This window comes from Polypterus senegalus, chromosome 13, assembly GCF_016835505.1.
Source record: "Polypterus senegalus isolate Bchr_013 chromosome 13, ASM1683550v1, whole genome shotgun sequence".
Taxonomy (NCBI): Eukaryota; Metazoa; Chordata; class Cladistia; order Polypteriformes; family Polypteridae; genus Polypterus; species Polypterus senegalus.
The window spans coordinates 29,493,276-29,513,495 of record NC_053166.1 but is presented as its reverse complement, the minus strand read 5'-3'; positions in this window follow the sequence as shown (position 1 = coordinate 29,513,495).

Here is a 20,220-nt window from a genome sequence, read left to right as displayed (position 1 = left end):
GTTGTCATTGGCCTGTCTTGCAGTTAGACGTTAGCGAGCGTCCCTTACCGAGCAGTCACACATTATACTGGTCTTAATAACAAAGTATTTGTTAAAAGTGATTTATTATGCGTGTTTTCTTTAATGCAATGATTAATGGAACAAGATGCATTTATGTGATTAAAGGCATATTTACACGTAATCTGAATCAACTACAGATAAACACATTTGTATTCACCTGCTTTAACCGTTAAGCTTAAATTGTTTAAAACTCTAAGCCACTCATGTCTTTCACAGGAGGGTCCTGCCACTAACAGGCTCAAGCCCATCGCAGGGCACACTCCCAGATCGCCAGTTCTTAATCTTACACGAACATTTTTTAGACACAATAAGAAAATCGAGGCGCACACAACCCTAACCCTTTGGAGCTGTGCCCACTCATCCAAACCCAATCCCTAACTTAATGTCTGTCAGACACTTGCGAAAATATTAATCCTCCAGTTATAAATAATTGATCAGTCTTTTCATTATTTTACCCATCCGATAACTGTTCTTGCCGTAAAATGCGTACAAAGCTGAATACAGCGCTAGACGTGATGCCACTCCGCTGCCAGTCACCGGCGTGCACACACTCCGTTATGCCAGGGCTGGGTGACATTCACCAGTCAATACAGAGGGAACGTGTCCGCGTGCAACGGGAAAGGAAACGGCAACCGGGGAAAAGCAATGAGAACCTACGAACTCCGTATAATTAACTCCACCAATAATGAAACAGAAGGCTGTGATTTTGAGCACAAAGAACTGGCATTTAAGTCGAGCCAAGGCGCCGTAGCACGGAGAGTGCCATTCGTTCAGAGTAAACGGTCCTCTTTGAGGTATCGAACTGTGAGCTCCGATTATACCTTCATACATTTGAATTCTTTGGCGTAATGGGCGAATAGATTTAACGCATCGTGTGTTAAAAATGTAAAGTTTGTAATTCAGATAATGTGTATAATTAAGTTGATCGTATGCGTATTGTGACCTCAGGAGTCAACAGTTTATGTGGCGTCCGTCCATGGTGGGTCGCTGGGGTAAACAAGTCTTGGGGAAGGTGAGGGGAGAGAAAGTGCAAACCGAAAACGGGTGACCCGTGTAATAGCATCGTTAACCGTGCTACCCTGTTATTATTATTATTATTATTATTATTATTATTTATATATATGTTGTAATAGTTTTTGTAGTTCCCTGCCATAGACTGGCGCCCTGTATTTTCCTGCCCGTGCCCGCCAGCTCCCTCACGACCCTGCGCTGGATAAAGTGGGTTTAGAAAATGGAGGAATATTAGTGGTGCTGTTATTGTTGTAATGTTATTTTGTTGTTCATTTGAATCGCCAATAAATCCAAAAGAGACAACTTTGGAAAGCGGGGATTGGCTTTAAGGAAACGCACACAGATAGTGACTAGCACCGGATTTGGACCCCTGCGGGCTCCTAGAGGCTTGAGAATGAAGCGATTGCTATTTCGCCGCTGCCAGTATGAACGTCCATCTGTTTCAGAAGTGGCAGGTTAAATGGCTCGCTGAGGGTCCGCACAGAGAAGGAAGATGACGTTATAAGAGCAAAAGAAGAAGAATTTCAGACTCAGTGTCATGCAGCACCGAGTGAAGCAGAAACAGATTTAAGTGGGAGTGTTGGCCAAAACATGCTTTGTGCACTTTTTAGAGTATACAAATAATTTTGTATTCCTTTAATCATATTTGCCAATCGGCACACCATGAACAAGTCTATTTTTGCTGCAGCACAGCAGCTAAACTATCACCACTTTATTCAAAGAAAATTTTCATAGTTGTCCAAACTGTATTGTGCAAGTAGCAGGCCTTAGACGCATTTGTTTATTTATTTCTTTAAAACTTTAGTCTGTCGGCTGCAGGCTGTTGTGGTGATGCTTACGAATGGTTACCGGAGTTCCAGCTGTTGATCATTGACTTGTTATTTGGCTTTAAGAACAACCTTAACATTCTGTAGTGGAGCCGCGTCTAATGAACCATTTAATGAAACCCACACCTTTATAAATGAAGGTGCCAAAGTTGTTTTTCAGAGTGATGCCAAAGTAGAATCGTTTTCAGTCCTAAAAAGAACCATCCCTAAGAAGGTTCCAGAAAGAACACTTTATCGATTAAGATCCGTAATAGGACCCTGAAACAACCATGAATAGATGATTACAGATCTCTGCCATATCAGGTTTTCTCGATCTGTTAGTGTCCTGCTAGGTAACATCATGTACGATTTCTGTTTTGTCCACATATTAGGACCCTTTTCAAAGCCCAACCCTCCAATTTTACGTGCAAAAAAACCAACCCGCGAATGAAACACACACCCAGCTACGTGCTATTTGGGAACCCTTAAGTATAAGAGTGTCCTTTCCTCGACTTTCACGTCCCTGATAATAATAATAATGATGATGACAATGATAATGCTTTCTTCCTCCCTTCGTGAATTTGCATTTCACCTTCTCACTAACTTTATTGCTATTATTAATAATAACAATATTCTTATTCTTATTTTATTGTTGCTTTTGTTGTTAATAGATAATAACAGATTTGTAATCTGTTAGTGTCCTGCTAAGTAGCATACCATACATTAAAGATTTCATTTTTTTTTTTTTCATTTTTCTTCATATTAGGGAGTTTTTCAAAGCACAAAGAACCAACTTAATATGCAAAGAACGCTTCCCTGAATGACTTGGTGCTTGATCAAGTAGTCGTGCCACGAGGAGCCACACAGCCCAGTAAAGAAGCATAAATGCCATTAAAGAAACAGCAGTATACAAGAGTATAGGTAGTCTAATGTACGGATTTGTTTAGTCCATATATTAAGAACCATTAATAATAATAATAATAATAATAAATTATTATTATTATAGTAGAATTAATATAATAATAATAATAATAATAGAGTTGAATCGTTGCTGAGATATGTAAGCTCAGTTATTCAGCGAGTCTTTTTCCGTTAATTGAAGTTACGATTGTTTCATGTTAGACTTCTTTATTTTCTTAACAGTTGCGTAAAACGAAAATAGGAAAATATTCACTGTATATTGTATCACAGAAGCCTGAAGTATCTTTACTGTAAAATACTGCAAAGTTTAATTATTATTTCATTTAAAAACAAAAAAACCATTTAGACCAGACTGAGAAGATTTCTTAAGCCTCCACACAAACCCGACTACTAATATTTTCGTTACGTTTTCGGCACTGGTTGATAGCAAAGGAAAATTAATCAAATGTTGAAAAAGTAAGATTAACTGATAACGGGATCAGTCAAGAAATATCGGGAAAAATCGTGTGTTAAAAACAAACGAATTAAGCGTGACATCTTCAAATATTTATTAGAAATATTTCCGTTCGTAAATGGATTCTCTAAACCTAAGTTATCTAAGTGTTTAGTAAGGGGGGAGCCCGAAGACTGAAGAGACTGAAATAATAAGATCAGGGCACACTGCATTTGCTATTCATTGTCAGTGACAGGACTCAGGACAGTAAGGTCACAACTTACAGTGAAGCTCCACAGCCACCTAACTCCGCGGTTTGCTGCTCCCGCACACTCCCGCACACAATCGCTGACTGACTCGGCGCGCTCGCCTCTACACTGGGTGGCCTGGCGCACACAGTAACGAGCAGAACATGCGGAGTCCACACAGCGAGCAGCCAAACCGCGGAATTCAAAGTCAGTCAACTAAGCGTTTGTACACGTATGACGCGAAATGATTTTATGATCTATCAGCAGGAATGAATGCAATTGCTTTTCCTCAATTATGCGAACGTATTGGAGGGACATCGGGAATAGGAATGCACGCAGCATTCATTTTATGATTTTTCAATTCTTTGCTTCTGCCATAAATCAACCTGTTAAATAAAAAAGGAGTACTGAGGAGTAACAGGTCCTAACAAATGAAGCGATAATATAAAAGACAGTCGTGAGTGCTACTTTGGGACTTCTTGCTATTTTTGTTTAGGACGTTTAATTACAGTTAAATTTTGTATACCTGCTTCTTCTTCTTCTTCTTCTTATTATTATTATTATTATTATTATTATTATTATTATACCGCGTTAAGCCAATTTAGAGTCTGAACGGCTCTCGGTGTGCTGATGGATTCTTTTCGTTATTGCTGATATTTGGACTTTTTCTTTCCCACGAGTTCGTTCCTTATATTTTTCCATCTTACGTTTTACTGGGAGTGCCCGGGGAAATGTCAGCACGCTCTGGGATCTCCGCATTTCAACATATGGCGACACGACACAGAGCTGGTACTGGGCAGACCGCACCAGGTTTAAAATATAATAAGGAAATTAAAACGTTTTCTTTTGCTGATTTCTTTTTCTCTGTTAGCTGCCTCGGGTCTTACCGCAGCTCACCGACGTGAAGCCCCCTGGGGCAGCTGAAGCAGCCGTCGTGTTATCAGTTCTGCTAAAAGCGCGGCGCATTGTAAAATCATCATACATACCTCGATGAAGTAGCATTCCTGGAGACTGTGTACTCCATATCTCCTTATCTCTATCGCACTGAAACATTATCCAATTACATTTCATGACCTTGACGCTATTTAGAAACCATTTAGCGCAATTCTTATCTAAATATAGCTGTAAATCAATGGGTGTCAAATTCCAGTTAAACACTGGGATTCCATAAAAAGCGTTTCTCGAGCTCGACTGTTTACATTACTGTAAAGTCTGATATTTTACTGTCCCTTTTGTTAATGCCTGTGATTAATATGAAATAAATCCGTCACCAATTGCGGGGGAAAATAAATTACGCTTAGTTATTTTTGTGAAATACAATGTCAAGTGATGACGGCGCAGAAAGAAACACGTTTGGAAGCTGGTGACTGAAGGAAGGGGTTTGGCACAATGCCCAAAGCTACCACCTTCAAATACCAAAGCCACCGATGTGGGTCATCAAACCAAACCTGTGCGGCCATTCGACTTGATTCATATCATTCAAAAAAAGGAAGTGAGTGGGACAACTGCGCGGCCAGCGGGACGGAAGATGCGCCGCCTCGACGGCTGTAACCGCCGCGTAGTCCGCAGGTGACGCGCAGAAAAGGGGCCTTCACGGAGACTAAAAGACTGGGGAATTCCGCCGTGCAATCGGTCCAGGAATAAATACGTAAAAATATAACAAGCGCAGTCAAATAAAGAAAATCAGTTCAACTGTAAAAAGAAAATGAAAATACACGTCTCGATGAAAGTTTCGCCATCATACACTAGTAAAATGCTATATAGGCTCTGTTATGCGACCATACTGGGTTGTGTGATTCCTTGTAGATCCATTGCTTGGCAAAGACATGTTTCACAATTTGAAGGGTGGGGGGCGTCCCCCTTGGTGATTTTTGTCAATGGATGCACAATCTCAATCGTTTCATCTGGATTGGGTCCCCCTTCCTGATTTCATCCCATATCATCGAGGTCGGGTCCCCCTTCGCGATTTCAGCACGCCGATACTCAATCTCAGTCATTTCATCGAGGCGAGGTTGGGTCCCACTTGGTGATTTCAGTTTGTGGAGACTTGATCCTGATCGTTTCATCAAGGATGCACTGTAAAAAAAATGTACGGTAAAGTACTGCAGCTGGGATGCCAGAATTTTACCGTAAAAAAAAAAAGGTGACAGTATTTTGAGGTCTATAAAAAAATTATTTTTACGATAAAAAACTGGCAGCTGCGTTGCCAAAATTTTCCTGTAAATGAGGTGACAATATTTTTAGGTCTACAGCAGGGGTGTCGAACTCCAGTCCTGGTGGGCTGCAGTGGCTGCAGGTATTCATTTTAACCATCTTCTTAATTAGTGACCAGATTTTTCTGCTAATTAACTTCTTTAGCCTTAGTTTTAATTAGCTTGACTCAGGCCTCGAAGCTGTTTTTGCCCTTAATTAGTAGCCAGACAGTAATGAGACATAAAACAAGCAGGACATGTCCAGCTCACCTGTATCCATCAAACAAAATTTGAAAATAAAGATGAAGGTCTCAGTAAGAAAAAAACAGAATATCAATAGTTTTGGAAATGTCGCCTGTGGCAAAAAGAGAGCAGCAACAAGCCATGGAATTGAATAACTGGTTTAATTAACAGCAAGAATCAGCTTCTCATTAAGGGACTGGTTGGAGTTTGAAGCCCCAATTTAGCTGGTCATCTGCTGGCTCGTTTCATGTCTCATTTCTGTTTGGCTGTCATTTAATGAAGAAAAGAATCAACTCAGAAGACTTAATCCTTTAAAACAGGGCTATTAAAATAGAAGAAAAAGAAGTTAATTAGCAGTGAAAACTGGACACTGATTAGGAAAAGGGTTAGAAAGAAAACCTGCACCCACTGCGGCCCACCAGGCCTGGAGTTTGACACCCGTGGTCTAGGGGTCCTCTTTGTTGATTTCAGACCGTAGATCAGGGGTCCTCCATCACGGTCCTGGAGGGCCGCAGCGGCTACGGGTTTTCATTCCAGCCAGTGTCGTAATTAGAACTCAGTCCTTACTGATGATGATAGTTGGTGTTTAACTCTATGCCTTGTTAGTTCCTTTATTCATCAAAGACAAATTTTAGTTACTTTGTAGATCAGAGGTCCTCAGTTACAGTCCTGGAGGTCTGCTGTGGCTGCAGGTTTTCACTTTAACCAATTTCTTAATTAAAACCCTTTTATTTAGCAATACGGTTTTTGGGCTTAACTTTAGTTCTCTTGCATGTTACCTTTCAGAACCCTTAACTGTCTATTTCAGATTTTAGCAGCTGCATTTAAGTTTTAATTGTTGCCTGTTTTCTTAATCAGACATTAGTTGATAATGAGATGCAGATAACCAATAAACCAGCAGCTCTCCAGCTCACGTGCTTATCGTGAAGTATCTGTGATAAAAATGTTTAGAAATGAACGAGAGGGGAATTGGAAGGACTGTTAAGTTTAAATCTATTCTGGTCCACAAAACACATGGCTGATGTTCTCACTGAAGGAAACTCTACAGTGCAATTCAAACTGCAGCATTAACAAGCTAAATGGTTCAATACCAAGTTTCATTATCAGCATGGACTGCTTTCTAATTGGGAAACGAGTTGGGGTAAAAACCTGCAGCCACTGTGGCCCTCCAGGACCGTGATTGAGGACCCCTGCCGTAGATACTCAATCTCAATCATTTCACAGAGGTTGGGTCCCATTTGGTGATTTCAGCCAGTGTTCAATCAATCTCGATTGTTTCATCAAGCATGGGTCCCCCTTCATGATTTCAACCTGCAGATACTCAATCTCCATCATTTTGAGGTGAGGTTGGGTGCCGCTTGGTGATTGCATTCCATAGATTCTCAATCTTGATTGTTTCATTGAGGTAGTGCCCCCTTTGGTGATTTCAATCATATCATGTAGGTTAGGTCCCCTTTGTTGATTTCAGCCTAGAGGTGATACTCAGTCTCGATCATTTCATCGAGGTTGGGTCCCGCTGGTGACTACAGCCTGTGGACACTCAATCTTGATTGTTTCACTGTGGATGAACCCCCCAATTTGTGATTTCAAACACCTAATCATTTCGTCAAGGATGGGTTCCACTTGATGATTTCAGACCATGGACACTCAATCTCAATTGTCTCATGCAGGTTAGGTCCCCTTTGGTGATTTCATGGACAGTCAATCTCTCTTGTTCATCAAGATTGGATCCCCTTTTGTGATATCAGCCCAAAACATTGCACAACAACTTTATAGACAGTCATTTTGGTGTCACCCGGTGCGGACAGCCCCCGCCACCCAGCGATGCCATTGCCAAGCAGGATACAACAGATGGAGACAAATCGAATTTAAGTGAGAATCTTTTTAAAATCTATGGAGGCACCCACTCCTGTTTTAAAAGTCTGTTCTTGCAGCCTTAAAGAAAATTCTAATAAGCAGACAATAACAGAAATCTTTAATGTCCTTCAGCTACCTAGCAGAATACAACAGATCAAGGAAGCCTCAGCTTAGTTGGTGTTATCTAATGCAGGAAGAGACGTTTTCGAATCAGGAACCCGCTGGTAGCTCTTAAACCAGTTGTCATTTATAAAGCCTGTTACAATCGAAGTACAAATTTCTTTCTGCATACGTCATGTGGACGGTACGGAAGAGTATTAGGGCCACGGAGAAGAAAGAAAAATTACGGACATAGTGGAGACAAAAAATGTGTATGTCGAGATTTACCCTCGTAGTTTATTATGTCATTATAGAATGTCGTAAACTAAACTTCATCTTAAAATGAATGTTTCATTTACTAGATTTGCTCAAACCCCGTCATAAGTTACGTAGCACATTAAATGCTTTTTGTTAAGTGTTGCCTAAACCTTGTTGTTAATCGGTACGCGCTTCTTAAACTGACTTCCTCTGCAACTAAGAGGAGGCGCCGGCAGCAATCGCCACACAGCATCCATTCACTTTATGCTATTTCTGCTCTCTGAACATTTAGAATGCTAAGATAAATACTTCATATATTATTTTAATGATGAAATACAATAAAGCATGTATTAAACACGTGGGGGCACGGTGGCTTAGAGGTTGCACTGCAAGGGGGTCTCGGGTGTTCCCTATACCTTGAGTTTCTGGTGAGTTTGCTCGGCGTGGTTCAGTTTCATCGATTGAATTCTGTGTGTGTCTCCAACCACCATATCAAGAACCCAACATTTACACAATATTTCAGTTAAACCTGTGCGATACCCATTCATACATCCAGTTTTTTGGAGCCTCCTCACACCTGCCATAAAGTTCTCTACACTGAACGTTAATAATAATAATTCATTACATTTACTGTATATAGCGCTTTTCTCAGTACTCAAAGCGCTATCCACACAGGGAGGAACCGGGAAGCGAACCCACAATCTTCCACAGTCTCCTTACTGCAAAGCAGCAGCACTACCACTGCGCCTGTAACGTTGACCGGAGGACCCAAGGGAGCAGCACTCCCCCGACACCACCGTGCATGTTTAATATCTGCTTTAATGCATCTCATCATGAAAATGATATCAAGTATTTATCTTAGCATTCTAAATGTCCAGAGAGCAGGAATGTCATGAAGTGAATGGATTCTGTGTGCCGATCGCTGCCGGCGCCTCCTCTTAGTGCAGAAGAAGTCAGTTTAGGAAGCGCGTGGGGAACATTTAACACAAAACATTTAATTCTGCTACATTAACTTATGACAGGGTTTGAGCAAATCTAGTAAATTAAACATTCATTTTACTGTGAAGTTTAGTTTACGACATTCTACTTTAATGACAAAAGAAACTACAAGAATAAAGCCAACATGTCGACTTTATGCTTGACAGTGTGTGGCAGAAAAGTAATGAGACTGATTTTTTATTTACCAATGTTTTTATTTTTTTCAAACATCAATGTTATCCCGTTCAAAGTAGTTCCCTTGGGCAGCTACACACCGATGGAGACGTTGTTCCCACTGTTGGTAGCAGCGCTGGAAGTCTTCAACCAGTATGGTCTTCAGCATGTCCGTTACACTCTTTTGGATGTTTTCTAAAGTCCCGAAATGACGTCCTTTGAGGACATTTTTCAGTTTAGGAAAAAGTCACACGGACTGAGGTCAGGTGAATAAGGGGCTGGGGAACCACAGGAATGCCTTTTGAGGTCAAACATTCTGTTATGGAGAGGGCAGTTTTTCGGCACCACTTTGGCACAGACCTTTCGCATGTGCAAATGTTCAGTCAAAATTTGATGAACGGTAAATCTGTTCAAATTTAATTGTTCACTCAACATTCTTAATGTTAAACGACGGTCTGATCTCACAAGAGTGTTCACACGTCCGATGTTTTCATTGGTTTTCGAAGTCGAAGTCCTCCCTCAACGGTGTTCATCTTCAACGTGTTTTCTGCCTTCCAAAAATGATTTGTGCCAGCGAAAAACTTGAGCTCGGGATAAAGAATGTTCCCCATAGGCCTGTTTTAACTTTTCAAACGTCACACTTGCCGTTTAATGGCACAACGTTGCTCCAAATTCCGCTGTTCCATTTTGCGTGACGCACAACCAAAACACAACTTCGCTAATAGCAGTCACAAAAATCACGTAGTTAACGGAAGGAGTTGAAACTCGCACTGAGCTATGGGAGGGTACTGATACACGTGCTCTATCAAGGACAACAGCGCAGCGTTGCCAGATCGCTCGCAGTGTTGCCAGTCTCGTTACTTTTCTGCCACACCTCGTATACAGTGCATCCGGAAAGTATTCACAGCGCATCACTTTTTCCACATTTTGTTATGTTACAGCCTTATTCCAAAATGGATTAAATTCATTTTTTTCCTCAGAATTCTACACACAACACCCCATAATGACAACGTGAAAAAATTTACTTGAGATTTTTGCAAAATTATAAAAAATAAAAAAAAATGAAAAAGCACATGTACATAAGTATTCACAGCTTTTTCCATGAAGCTCAAAATTGAGCTCAGGTTCATCCTGTTTCCACTGATCATCCTTGAGATGTTTCTGCAGCTTAATTGGAGTCCACCTGTGGTAAATCCAGTTGATTGGACATGATTTGGAAAGGCACACACCTGTCTATAGAAGGTCCCACAGTTGAGAACTCATGTCCCTACAGATTTTATTTATTTTTTCTCCAGCCGTCTGGAGTTTTTTTGTTTTTTCTGTCCCCCCTGGCCATTGAACCTTACTCTTATTCGATGTTAATTAATGTTGATTTATTTTGTTTTCTTATTGTGTCTTTTATTTTTCTATTCTTTATTATGTAAAGCACTTTGAGCTACTGTTTGTATGAAAATGTAAATAAATGTTGTTGTTGTTCATGTCAGAGCACAAACCAAGCATGAAGTCAAAGGAATTGTCTGTAGACCTCTGAGACAGGATTGTCTCGAGGCACAAATCTGGGGAAGGTTACAAAAAAATTTCTGCTGCTTTGACGGTCCCAATGAGCACAGTGGCCTCCATCATCCATAAGTGGAAGAAGTTCGAAACCACCAGGACTCTTCCTAGAGCTGGCCGGCCATCTAAACTGAGCGATCGCGGGAGAAGGGCCTTGGTCAGGAAGGTGACCAAGAACCCGATGGTCACTCTGTCAGAGCTCCAGAGGTCCTCTGTGGTGAGAGGAGAACCTTCCAGAAGGACAACCATCTCTGCAGCAATCCACCAATCAGGCCTGTATGGTAGAGCGGCCAGATGGAAGCCACTCCTTAGTAAAAGGCACATGGCAGCCCACCTGGAGTTTGCCAAAAGGTACCTGAAGGACTCTCAGACCATGAGAAACAAAATTCTCTGGTCTGATGAGACAAAGATTGAACTCTTTGGTGTGAATGCCAGGCGTCACGTTTGGAGGAAACCAGGCATCGCTCATCACCAGGCCAATACCATACAGTAAAGCATGGTGGTGGCAGCATCATGCTGTGGGGATGTTTTTCAGTGGCAGGAACTGGGAGACTAGTCAGGATAAAGGGAAAGATGACTGCAGCAATGTACAGAGACATCCTGGATGAAAACCTGCTCCAGAGCGCTCTTGACCTCAGACTGGGGCGACTGTTCATATTTCAGTAGGACAACGACCCTAAGCACACAGCCAAGATATCAAAGGAGTGGCTTCAGGACAACTCTGTGAATGTCCTTGAGTGGCCCAGCCAGAGCCCAGACTTGAATCCGATTGAACATCTCTGGAGAGATCTTAAAATGGCTGTGCACCGACGCTTCCCATCCAACCTGATGGAGCTTGAGAGGTGCTGCAAAGAGGAATTGACGAAACTGGCCAAGGATAGGTGTGCCAAGCTTGTGGCATCATATTCAAAACGACTTGAGGCTGTAATTACTGCCAAAGGTGCATCGACAAAGTATTGAACAAAGGTTGTGAATATTTATGTACATGTGATTTCTCAGTTTTTTATTTTTAATAAATTTGCAAAAACCTCAAGTAAACTTTTTTCACGTTGTCATTATGGGGTGTTGTATGTAGAATTCTGAGGAAAAAAAATTAATTTAATCCATTTTGGAATAAGGCTGTAACATAAAATGTGGAAAAAGTGATGCGTTGTGAATATTTTCCGGATGCACTGTACTTTTTTTTTTCTTCACTGTGTCCGTATTTTCTTTTCTTCTCCGTGGCCCTAATACGCTTCCGTAGGATTGTTCTTTTAGGGAAGTAAGAATGGGCCACAGTTCTAAAAAAGCACTTGAGAGTGTAGCTGAAATGAAACTAGTTGACTGATGCCTGTTTTAGCGAACATACAAAGTAACCCTGGATATTTTAATTCTCCCAGATCCGTATGTTATAAAAGGGGATTGTTTTTGGGATCAGTAATTTCAGGTCATTCTGTGAAATGTCCTGATATTGCAGAGATTGCTACACCTCAACAGTGTCATGGCATGGTGATTCCAACAGGGCCGAATGTTTCCTGTCTGCCCTCTCTTATGCTAATAAACAACCAGAAGTGCAACTTCACCATTCACATCATAAAAATCGATCCGTGGAATTCAGTTTTTTTTTTTTTCTGTAGCGCTCTTCACCACGCAATGCAGCGCAGAGCACCGGGACAAGTTGTCAGGTAAAATTCAATGAGTCCCCCGAGCACGCAAAGACACAAAGTTGTCCGGAACTGACTGACCTAAATGGAGCCCAACACTAACTAAAACCTGTTCTCCGGCTTCCTCGCGACCGCACTCTGGTTATGGATGGGCGGAGGACCGGCTGTAAGACATGAGAAACGGAAGGGAGGCGCTAGTCTACCTGAGGTCGCGTGTTTTACGTAACAGAAAGGAATTCGTTAGACGACGTCGGCCCGGCGGCAAATTCAGGTGCGTTCGGCGACTAAGTTAACGGACTGAGAGTTGGAGCATTTCACATTTTTTATTTACTCCATCCAAGAGTCCGTTATTACATGTTTGTTTATTAAAAGGTTTTGCAACAATGAGTCATATATTAAAAAGTAATAGCAATAATAGGATGTGTTAGACAATGTAATCTTTAATCGCACGTTAGGAGTTAAAAACGGAGTGCAAAGAGGCTTGTGGCGGCTCCACGGCTTTCAAAAACAGCGGATTGTACTTCAAGCGATGCGAAAATGGCACCGATTGATGTGCGTTATGAGGGTCTGTGCCATTTTTGATAGTATACCCAGCAGAGCAGTAGCCGATCATTAGCAAATGAAAAATATATTTTAATGCCCAATATACTAGCATAAAAGCTCAATCAATATTTGTAAAATCAGCATCATGCTATGAAAGTAAAAAGGGGAACTGATATGTATACGCACTTAAAAATAAAAGGTGCCCGAGTGATTCTTCAGAGCGATGCCATAGGGGAACCATTTTTGATACCTAAAGAAGCCATCCACATGAAGGTTCCAGAAGGAGCCTTTATTAATTTAGATCCGTAACAAGCTCCTTACAGTGAATAGCCATTGCTAGATAGTAACAGGTTTGAGGAATACCAGCGGGTCAGGATTTTAAAAGGACTCTTGCTGCATACAAACAGTAACACAGGTTAAGGTTTTCTGGACCTAGTGTACTGCAGCCTACCATGTATTAAAGATGTTTTTTTTCTCCACATATTAGGAAGGTCTTCAAAACACGACTAATCAATTTCATTTGCAAAGACCCTCCCCAGAATGAAATGCTGCTTCGTCAAGCGATGGTGTTACGAGGAGCCACGCAGCGTAAAGAACCATAGAGTGACATTAAAGAACCGTTATTTTTAAGAATGTAGCTATTAAATTAAACACAGTCATTCATTAAAATTATATACATACTGTATGTAAGAACGTGGAATGGTACTGATTTATTTTATATCCGAAATAGAAAACGTGGCACTTATTTTAAACATTTTAATTCCAGAGTGAAGGTACATGGAAGTAAAAGCGGCTCTCCGGGTATACGGATAAATCGTGATGTGCGCTCAGTTGGCTGTGTTTTCTACCGCTATGGCGCAAACCGTAACGCTGCCCTGTTCTTGCTGTCAGCGACCAGCGTGGTGGTCCTTGTTGCACGCCCAGTCTTAGATCATTTGCAGTCCCATTTCTACACACGTCCATTGTTTATGTCAGTTGGGGCAGCTGCGCCTTTCCGTGTTATTAAGCAGTTCAAACAGCATTTACCCGCCATTGATAACCTCGGTTCTATAACATAATTATCAGCACACAATATGTGATTAATCAATTCCGTCTTATACAGTATGTGCTTACATGATTTCTTTACGTTCCATTTATTTCCAGAGAATTTACTTTTTTTCTGCTCAATTTGTTAACTTACATAAAGCAGCAGAGAAGGCGCTGCTGTGTTTATGCGTGCGTTTGATCGGCTTGCCTTGGGCATCCATGCAGCAATCAGATGAGCAGAAGAGAACAATATGTACAATATATAAGTTACAGATTATTGTTTTTTTTATCGTACCTCTATTAGTTAACTTACCTACAGCAGCAGGAGAAGATGCAGCAGTTTTGGCATTTTACGCATGCGTCTGCCTGCCGTTTGACCGACTTGCGTTGAGCATCCGAGGAGCGCTCAGATGAGTAAAATAGAAAAATGTACAAAATATGCAACTTCCAGAGAGGTGTCTTTTATTGAACTCTATTAGTTAAGTTACCCAATGCAAAAGGAGAAGGCGCTGCTGTGTCGGTGGTTTACACATGCGCTCAGCCCGCCATTTGATCGTCTTGCGTTGGGCATCCGTGCAGCGATCAGACGAGTAAAAGCAAAACTGATACAAAATATACAAATTCCAGAGAAGTGTCTTTTATTATACTCTATTAGTTAACTTACTGTAATTAGGAGTTCATATCAGGAAATTCCAATAAAGTTAATTGATAGATTGTTTAAGGGAGGAGAAATTTGGTGGGTAGAGTTGGGAGATAGAGAGAGAAAAAAGAAGTGTTATTTGTGTAGCTCCACAGTTGTATTACTAAAGAAATAAATATAACTGGTAATTAGTCCACAAAACTGGGGTGACCATCTCTTTGTGCCTTTCCACACATCGAAGACTCAGTCGGCTACGCTACCGAGGTCGCCCGCAAGCAAAGAAGAACCGACGCCGAATTCTGGTAAGTAGAGTAGCGAACTCTTAACACCCGCTCTTACATTACCTACAACAGCAGAAGGTCATGCAGTGTTAGCGGTTTACGCATGCGCTCTTCTCGCCGTTTGATCGACTTGCGTTGGACATCCGTGTAGCGATCAGACGAGTAAAAGCGAAAAATATGCAAAACACACAAGTTCCAGAGAAATGTCTTTTATTGTACTCTAATTGTTAACTTACTTAAAGCAGCAGGAGAAGGAGAAGCCGTGTGAGCTGTTTGCGCGTGCGCGCGCTCTCCCCTGTGTTTGTCCCATTGGGCATTCGAGCGGCGATCAGAGTAATAGAAAAATATATAAAATATTGAAGTTCAAGCAGCCGCTGTCAAGGTAATAACTGAAATCGTAAAATAATACCCTGCCCGGGATTGGTTCCTGTCCTGTGTTGGCTGGGATTGGCTCCATCAGACCCCCGTGACCCTGTGTTCGGATTCAGCGGGTTGGAAAATGGATGGATGGATGGTAAAATAATACCTAGTAGAAGATGCACAGAACGTTTCTCTGTTTTAAGATGAACACGAATGTGTTATAGCTTTTCAAAGGGAAATGAAAAATTTTAAAACCTTGTACAGTACAATCTGTTCAAGATTTCTGAAAGAAAACTGAACTGTCACAGCAAATTTCCTTGATGAATAAGCATACTGCATTTAAAAAACAATCTGCCCCACGGTGTGCCTTAGGCAGACAAACAGATGGATATGCGACGAACAGACATGGCTATTGCAATAGGTGCTTTGTGTATTATATTGAAAGAGAAGAAAAAAAGGCGGAGACCCGCCTCCTTCAGGCATTATGTTATCAGCTGTCAGAAAAAGGGGTGAACTCTCCATACACTGGAAATGTAAAACTGTGCTGGGAAATCATTACGTGGTCGTCTAGTTTGACGTACCCTCTGATGTTAATCCTGTAATCTGATGTACTCAGGTGACGAGATCAGAAACTGCAGTCGTCAGGTTTGATATCCCGTCCAACTAGAGATTGTGGAAGGTGACCTCAACTTTAGGGTACTGATGTTTCCTACCTCTTTGCTGGCGTGTGCTGCTTGGCTTTAACTGGTAAAAGCCAGAAACAGAAATGCAAATGCATGGTTAAGACAACAGCAAGTGGTCCTCATTTTAATACGGGCTGACCTTCATGTTCCATTGCTAAACTGGACAGCACCCAGAGGTATGGAGAACACTGCAGGGCCAACTGGTCCAGCACCACAGCTGCCAGCATGAGGACAATTTCACAAACTTTAAAAAGCAATATGTAATTAGATTGCACATATGGCAGAAAACTATAAAAAATGCATAAGGAGACAAAGCTGAAGGTTATTATAAAGTATAATTAAAATACTGAGGAAAGCTTATTACTTATTCTGGCCAACACCTCTGGCCCTAACTACACTTAATGAAACAATCCATTAGTCTCCACAAATCCTACCCCTGGTCTAACCTTGAAAACAAAAGCATAACTAATTTATGGGGGGGAAAAAGGTTTATAAATTGTTGCTTAAAGGGGTCCTTAATTTCAATCACAGTGTTAATTTGTAAAGCTGTAGTGCAGTGGGTCGCAATGAAGATTCAGCGGCATGAGTGTGGATCCTGTGCCAAGACGTCATCTCTGTGGTGCTGGCATGTTGAAAAGGGGCATTCTGCTGTGGATTTGATCCATCGTTTTCGATCACTGTTTTGTTCCAAGAATATTTATTGTGTCATCTTTTTTTAGATTCGCTCTCATAATTTGTGGTTATGTTTTGGAAATAAGTTGACTAAAACATTAAAAGATCTCCAAGCCTTGACATAGCAGCACTGCTCCATGTTATAATGTTCCAACCACCACGTTTCACAGCTGAACCTTTCAAAAGGACGACCATCTCAGTAGTCTATGAAACAGGCGTTTATGAGAGAGCAGCTGACTCCTGCTTGGAGTTTGCCAGATGGCATTAAAGATTAAAGGACTCCAAGAGTGTGAGGACAAAAGATTATCTGGTCTGATGAGGCAAAACTTGAACTCTTTGGACTACCAGAACTACATCTGGACAAGACAAGGTACTGCACTTCATCTGCCTGACTGCATCCCTGTCGTAATTCATGGTGGTAGCATCATGCTATGGCAGTGCGTCTCAGAGGCAGAGACAAGGATGATTGTAGCCTAATATGGAGGGGTGCTTGGAAGAACCTGCTCCAGCATGCATGCAGCCTCAGACTGTGGCAACAGTTACCTTTTAGCATGACAACAACCTGAAGCGTACAGCCAAGACAATGCTGGAGAGTCTTCGGGACAAATCTCTGAAGGTCCCTGAGTGGTCCAGCAAAAGGCCACACTTAACCCTCATAGATCATCTGTGGAGAAACCTGAAGACGCAGGTTTACAGACGCTTCACATCCATGAACTGTAATAAAGCTTGAGAGGAACTGCCAGGAAGAATGGGTTAATCTGCCCAAGCCAGGGGTGCAAAGAGACTCACCCAAGGAGATTCAAAGCTGTAATTGCTATTAAGGGGGCTTCTATAAAATACTGGCTTAGGGGTCTGAATATTTAAATGAATGAAAGATTTCAGTTTTGGATTAAAAAAAATGGGAACCTTTCTGAAACATGTTTTCAGTTTGTCATTATGGTTTATTGAGTGTAGACTAATGGACAAAAATGTTATCTATCTATCTATCTATCTATCTATCTATATATCTATCTATCTATCTATCTATCTATCTATCTATCTATTATATAGTGCCTTTCACATCTATCTATCATATAGTGCCTTTCACATTTACAGTATCTATCTATCTATCTATCTATCTATCTATCTATCTATCTATCATATAGTGGCTTTCACATTTACAGTATCTATCTATCTATCTATCATATAGTGTATAGTGCCTTTCACATTTACAGTATCTATCATATAGTGCCTTTCACATTTACAGTATCTATCTATCTATCTATGCACTTAGCAGGGCTTCATAATCTGACACGAAGTAGTCCTCTTCTGGCTATCAGTAAGACTAATACTCCATACTGAACAGGTCCTTTACACAACTGACAATTTTCCTTGCTGTGTAATCCTATGGCACTTATGACGTCTGTAAAGCCTACCGTATGTGACTGCAGTAACTGATGGCACACATGATGAATGATCTTTACATATGTATGTCTTTACAGTTGTGTCTTCTCAAGTCTTCTGGGAGAAGTGTTCCTTTGGACTGGTACTCTGCCATTTTCATTTTATCAGACATTCTCTTCTTTCATATTTTTTTGCACATTTTTAATTTTTTCACAATTCTGGCCACCCATTGCAGATATTCTTCTAGTATCCACTATTTGTGTTTCATCATATCCCGAATTGTGCTGAATACATTGCTCCCTATGAAAGGGCTTTCCATGTAATAAAATAATGACTTGTTTACTTTTATTGTTCCTATTGTAATCCAGAGTTTTATACTCCTGGAATGGACATGGATTTACAGTGGCAAGTTACTGTACATGTATAAAAAGAGTTCTATAGACAAAATTCCACTTCCTCACTCACTTCGGCATTTCAAGGTCCTGGCGAGCCAGTGCCCTCTATTTGTATGATAGACTTGTAATCTGTGGTTGATCAGCTGTTCAATGATCGACTCATAAGGTTGTTGGAAATTGCTGTGAACGCATGTTAATGAGGATCAGCCTATCCAGGATCGTGTTAGCCAACTGAAATCCGGTGCTCTGGAAGCGGCTAATCCGCTGGTGTGAAACGGCACTAAAGCAAGTCAGACGTTGTTCTGAGACCCAAGAATGTGCCTTTTGGAACAGACCCCTGCTCAGTGGAATTGTGTCGATAATACGTTTGTATACATAGTCCCCCTTGTGGTCCCCTCTAACACCCTTTAATCAATTGGTCTACTACCTAGGCTAGACACCAGAATAAGAATTAACATGTATTCTCCCCTCCTTCATTCGAACACAGACATATCTCGGCACTCCCACTGCACACTTCAATCAAATGCATGTGGATCTTCACTCTAGAAGAACCGAGGGAAGCCAATGTGAATATTCTTGAAACATCAGCTGGGACCAGAAATATCTCCCCACCTTCTCTCCAGTTTTACAGAAGTGTAACTATATGCCTGAAAAACTGCAATATCCTACAGACTCCATGTATGGAGATATTTAAAGATGGAGTGCAACTTTTACAGCTTCGTGTAGGGTAGCAAAAAATGCAAGAGCCGGCCCTGTGCACACTAAAGTCAAGACTCATAGCTAGTAATGGGTTGCGGTGCCCAAGTAAAACAAATTTAAAAATAATGACAAAAAATTATAACAATCAAGCTAACTGCAATTATAACACCAAACATTAAATTAAATAAAACAAAATTGTCTTCAGTTATACTGGAAAGAGTTTTCTGTGTTTCTGTTAAAGAATGGGAGCATTTTAACACACTCAGAAGTGTGACACGTCGCCTGTTAAATGTCAGGTGGCCAGCTGAGAATCGCCACTGTCACATGACTGATATCCAGACGTGCCCAGGGAGCCCCTTTATATATTTAGGGTGTGTGGTAAGACCGTCGTTGAACGTGAGTCACAGTGTATGAGTGAAGCGTGCTACAGCGGCCTGGTTTTACAGGAGTGAGTGAATTAGGGGCCACAATGGTTCATGTGTCATCAGCAACAAACACAACAACTACTTAGCTGTGACTGCATGGAAGAAGACAGTCTCTGTGCTCTCTGTAGAGCCATTCCTGTCATTAGGACATTAGAACACTCGAGACGAGAACAGGCCATTCAGCCCAACAAAGCTCGCCAGTCCTATCCTCTTGTTTTGTTCCAGAAAACATCACATCTAGTTTTGAATGTCCATAAAGTCCTACTGTCTACCTCGCTGCTTGGTCACTTATTCCTTGTGCCTGTGATTCTCTGTGTAAAGAAAAACTTCCTAATGTTTGTGAGAAATTTACCCTTAACAAGTTTCCAACTGTGTCACCGTGTTCTTGATAAACTCATTTTAAAATTACAGCCTTGATCCACTGTACTAATTCCCTTCATAATTTTAAACACTTCAATCATGTCTCCTCTTTCTCTTCTTTTCCTTAAACTGTAAAGGCGCAGCTCTTTAAATCTTTCCTCATAACTCATCTCCTGTAGCCCTGAATCAGCCTAGTCGCTCTTCTCTGGACCTTTTCTAGTGCTGCTATGTCCTTTTTGTAGCCTGGAGACCAAAACTGCACCCAGTACTCAAGAT